Raw genomic sequence first — 6,095 nt, 5'->3', positions numbered from 1 at the left:
GTTAACTTCTATGTCATTTGATATCTGGCAATATAGTTTAATATATATAAGTAAGACGATGTGGTGCAAGTGCCAATATGAGAAATTAACAACTCTCCATCCAAGTCACAATGTATAAAAGGTAACAATTACAGGTCAAAGTATGACCTTCAACACGAGTCTTGGCTCACACTGAACAAGAAGCTATAATTAGCCCCAAAATGTCTAGTGTAGCACAATTCAAACAGGAAATACAACTGTCTAATCTGTATCAAAATGTCTAGTGTAGCACAATTCAAACAGGAAATACAACTGTCTAATCTGTATCAAAATGTCTAGTGTAGCACAATTCAAACAGGAAATACAACTGTCTAATCTGTATCAAAATCTAGAAACTATAATGCTTATGAACCACACAAACAAGCAACAACACAGAACAACAGGCTCCTAACTAAGGACAGGTGTATATAAATACAGTGGGCTTAAACGTTTTAACAGGCGCCAACAAGAAGAGAAAGACGAACAAACAAATAATAGTACACAACATAGAAAACTAAAGACTAATCAACACAAACCCCATCAAAAACTGGGGGCATTATAACTAATCAGAGTATCTCAATTATCATAGTAATTTAGAATTAATTACATCCAGGAAAATTTGGGGGAAGATAAAAGTTTCATTGAAGAATTTTGCTAATATCTTTTCCAACTTATATTTTTCAATATGAAAGCTTATTCAGGGGTTTTATATAGGGCATGATAATTTAAACTTCTGACACCCATGGAAGAAAATCAATTTCCCATGGCAGAGAGGTCGTAATATCATGGATAAGAAAAGTGCTGTGATATCGTTTCCGGAATTATTTAATTTTCCAATACTTTTTGGTCCATCAGAACAAGATGATTAATAAATCAAAAATAGTGAGATAATTAAAATTTCTGGCATCTTAAAGGAGGATTTGGGGTTAGTTTTCCATTGTACATTGGTCAATTTTTCATGATTCGTGAAAAAAGGATTTTTGATGATTTTCCAACATATTTTATCTTACTAACTTTCGGATCATGTTTAACCATGTATGATTAGTGACTCCTATAAGTCTGAATCGCTCACGGGGAGTTAGTTTGCCCAAAAAAAGAAGAAGTTGTTCATTATAACCCAAAACCTAATACCTGCAACGTTTATAGTCAGTATTTAATGTCTGAATGTAAAACTATCAGAAATTGCAACTTCAGATATTCTATCTAGTTGCAACTCTGCAATATAAAAGAGCTGCGAAAGATACCAGAGGGACAGTCAATCTCATAGATCGAAAATAAACTGACAACGCCTTGGTTAACAAAGAAAAAGACAAACAGACAAATAATAGTACACAAGACAGAACATAGAAAACTAAAGACCAAGCAACACGAACCACACCAAAAACTGAGGTTGACCTCAGGTGCTCCGGAAGGGTAAGCAGATCCTGCTCCAAATGCGACACCCGTCGTGTTGCTCATGTTATTACAAACCCGGTAAATAGTCTAATTCGGTAGTTCACATTTGTGAAAACGGAAGGAGATTGTAGTTACGACAAAAGGAACATATCCTATATCATCTGTGAAACGGTTATTCCATAACGGTCAACCTCGTGATGGCGTCCGTAAAATTTACAAAGGGATGATTTCAACTTCACCATTTGGAACTCTTGGTTTCATATCTTCCTTGTGAGCAGCAACCCTCTATCAAAGAAATCATAATAGGAAATACAAGCCCGGGAATATCTTATCAATTAGGAGACATATACTCCGTATTCAGGTACTGCTGGTATGTTGCTACATAGAAATGGAAAGTTCACAATTGGGAAGCTGAAATTATCTCTTGTCGTAAAGTTTTTTTTTTCAACCGACTCTCATTGTCAATTTAATGATAGAACATCATCTATATAGCGGAAAAGTGGTAAAGTTAAAGGATATTGCTATCTTCTTATCTTTCTTCCTAAGAAGTTCATGCATGAAGTCAGCCTCTTTGTAATAAAGGAACAAGTCGGCAAGAAGTGGGGCACAATTGATTCCCATTGAAATGCCGAAAGTCTGTTGAAAAACACGTCCTCCAAACGTAAAAAATATGTTGTCAATCAAGAAACAATGCATCTTGATAATGTCAGTTTCAGAGAATTTGTTGTTTGAATCAGAGTGGTTCTCTACAAAGTACATAAGACAAGATACATGTATCTAAATTAGCCATTGTTTCATGAAACAAAGCAATAACGACTCTTTAGATTTGTCTTTTAGTTTGGAATCGGGAATACTTGTGTAAATTGTAGAAAAGTCAAATGTTTTAATACTATTGCAAGATGAAAGAGTCTTAGATTGTATATACTCTAAAAGATATTTGGATTTTATTTAGATTCACGCCACCTTTAGAATAGGCAGTTTCAAGATAACTTTGAAGCCCGGCTTTGATTGCTAATAAAAAAGATGTTAAAAATTTAAAAAGAGGTTTCGTGGAGCACTTGGAAGACCCAGCAATACGTCGTGGAGTAGAGATGAAAATATTCATCACATTCACCGAGCTACAGGACGGACTAGATAGAATACCTATACCATCAATTTTGTCATTGCAACCATACTAACTACGGTGTCGCAGTTCCCACTTGTCGAATCCAGTAGTCTTCTTTTTGTCCAAGATGAGGATTGTTAGTCCTGTGGTATATATTTTTGTCGATAATGCGAACTGTATCCAAAACGGAAACGTCTAGTACTTTTTAACTTGACTACTAGTATCATCTCATACAACTATACCAAAGTAATATATACTTATATCCAGAAATCGAAAATTGAAATTGGGTGAGAACTAAACTTTACGGCTTTCTGTCGAATTTAGTATTAATTGGTTTAATTGATCTGGAGGAGATCATTGAAAATAGGACCAACTGTTTATATAAAAAAAAAAAAGAATCTACGTTAAACATGAAAATTGTAAAAATGAACAGCAACATGCACAAAAGTAGCTTTGGTACATTATATGTGCATCCATATATACTTGAAAGTCCTGATTAGCAAACCAGCGATTTTTTTTCACCGCCTCTGTGCTTATTCTCACTTTTTCCATATATAATGTACTTATGGCATGCGGCTCTAATAATGTTCTGGTTATGTCTTTGATAAAGCCTTATTCAAAGGGATTGTATGATATTCCTATAGGACGTCATTTTTTCTCCCCGTAGAAATTAGATCATTGTATATTGTAGATCGAAATAGTAAGAATATATATTCAATTGTCATCGTAAAAATATAGGATCTACACCAAACATGTAAATCGTTAAAATGAACAGCAATGTACACAAGAGTAGCTAAGGTACATTATATGTGCATGCATATGTTATATCAAAATTTTCTCTTTTTGGCAATTCATAATATTACTATAACAAAGATCATTCGAAATAATAAGATATTTTTCATTAATCAGGGGCGGGTCCACGTAAGGGCTTAATTGGCGTACGCCCCCTTTTCCAAAATAAACCCCAAATAACCTAAAAAAAAAACATAGTAATTGCTTTATTCATTAATTAAACACATACTCTGATTTCTTTTTATACTGATTCCCCATCCAATGGGTGACCGGAAAACCTTTTAAACAACCAAAACGGTAAGTAAATCTATACATAATTAAAAGCCAATTGTTCAGAGAACAATTGAAGGTCTTTCCACCGGTAAAGATCTATTTTGATATAAAAATATTAAAAATCAGTCTAAAATGTCACTTCCTATGGCTTTATGATGTATAAATATGAATTTAAAGCAAAGGTCAAAATCTAGAACGTCCTATTAACCAATGACCTTGAGCTCATTTTCAATGTCACAAACCAAGGACCTCAAAACAAAAGATGCAAGGTCTTATAAGATGTATGGATAATGAGTTATATCACTTTATGCATAATTCAAAATATAAGATGGGCGAAAACTCCCATTTATTGTTTACGCACCCTTTCAACCAAAATTTATAAGTTACGACATGTCGTAACTAACAATTTAGTAAAAATAACATGTCGATATGTTATACAGTTTTTGAAGAAAAGTGAAAATAAGCCAAAATCAAAATTTATAATATGACCTTGACCTTTGACCTTGACCTAATTTTCATTTTTTTGGACCGAGGACCTTAAATCAAATGACCCTAGGTCTCTATTACCTATGGTTAACCAGTAAGAAATGCATATTACTAATATCAAATGCAAAAGGGGGAATAACTCTCATATGGAGTGTTCATATCGCTTCGGTTGAAATAGGACAAATCATGAGAAGGATATAACGAGCAATTTTATAAAATAAATTTGTCGCATTTTTCTACGGTTACGGAGGAGATGCACACAGATGATAAACAGTGAAAGGGGAGATAACTCTTACAAAGAAAATGGTTCGCCTTAGCAGGGTGAAATTTAAAAGCGCATAAACTATACGATACCATATGATAAATATCTAAGCGACATATTGTGAAACAAACATTTATCGCAAGAACAAAATTTGGCGGAAGAAAAAAAAAAAAATAATAATCAGAACAAATACAATAGGTCTTTCCACAGAAAAGTGGAAAGACCTAAATATGTATTATAAAATGATGTTTTGTGTGACACTTCCATTCTACATCTACCCGGGGGATACCGGGGCAGGTATGTTCCGACAAACGGGGCTGTAATGCAGCATTTTCAGCTAAATTGTCTGAAATGGGGTTATGTTTTTTTCTCCTTGCATTTGAAGGGATCAGATTTGACTATCTAGAACGGGGTATTATAAATACTATGTTACACTATTGTTTCCGCAGATAAGACTGTTTGCACCTGTCCCAAGTCAGGAATTCCGTAGTTGTAGTTTATTAGTGTGGTTCATAAGTGTTTCTCGTTTTTTATATAGATTAGACCGTTGGTTTTCCCGTTTGAGTGGTTTTACACTAGTAACTTTTGGGGCCCCTTATATCGTGCTGTTCGGTGTGAACCAAGACTCCGTGTTGAAGACCGTACTTTGACCTATAATGGTTTATTTTATAAATTGTGACTTGGATGGAGAGATGTCTCATTGGCACTCATACCACATCTTTTTATATCTACTAAATTGAAAACAACGTCCAAACCTATGATTGCGTTGGATAAAAACCGCAACTTTTATGGCCGATTTTTATACGTGTGCATGCATGCAAAACAAATTTCTTGGTAAAGACTAGGACTATTATACTATTATAATAGTCTCAGGTAAAGGGGTCTAAATACAGCACAAAAAAAAAACATTTTCCAAAAGACCAAAACGGTTAAAATGTATATTTTAACAAAACGGATATTAGTTCAGAAAAAGCTATCGTAAAAGATTTATTTTTCATTTGTCATGCCCATTTCATATATTAAACCTTTTAACTGAATTTAAAATCTTATGATATCCACATGTTAATCAATACATAATTTGTATGATCCGAAGGCAGACTATTTTCACAAATTTGTCTATCATCAGTAGAGGCTGTTACAATACTTCATAATTTGATGCTAAATTGTTGAAATCCAAGAGCCTCTGACTTTCCCATGAACCATAGGCTATACCAGGGCAACCGGAATTATGCCTCCCATTCTTAACCTGGCTTAATTAGGACTATTGAAAATGTAAGTAACGCCTTATTCCCTAGAATTTGGAATTTCTCGTTATTGGTCTACTGCTGGTTAGATCCATCCACTCATTGTCGAGCCTTCGACTTTAGTCGAAAAAGCGAGACTAAGCGATCCTACATTCCGTCGTCGTCGGTGTCGTCGTCGTCGGCGGCGTCCACAAATATTCACTCTGTGGTTAAAGTTTTTGAAATTTTAATAACTTTCTTAAACCATACTGGATTTTTACCAAACTTGGACAGAAGCTAGTTTATGATCATAAGAAAGTATCCAGAAGTAAATTTTGTGAAAATAAAATTCCATTTTTTTCCGTATTTTACTTATAAATGGACTTAGTTTTTCTGAGGGAAAACATTACATACACTCTGTGGTTAAAGTTTTTAAAATTTGAATAACTTTCTTAAACTAGCCTGGATTTCTACCAAACTTGTACAGAAGCTTATTTATGATCATAAGATAGTATCCAGAAGCAAATTTTGTGAAAATAAA

The sequence above is a fragment of the Mytilus galloprovincialis genome, chromosome 6 (genome assembly GCF_965363235.1).
Source record: "Mytilus galloprovincialis chromosome 6, xbMytGall1.hap1.1, whole genome shotgun sequence".
Taxonomy (NCBI): domain Eukaryota; kingdom Metazoa; phylum Mollusca; class Bivalvia; order Mytilida; family Mytilidae; genus Mytilus; species Mytilus galloprovincialis.
The sequence above is the reverse complement of the archived record's forward strand: the minus strand, read 5'-3'. Positions refer to the sequence as shown.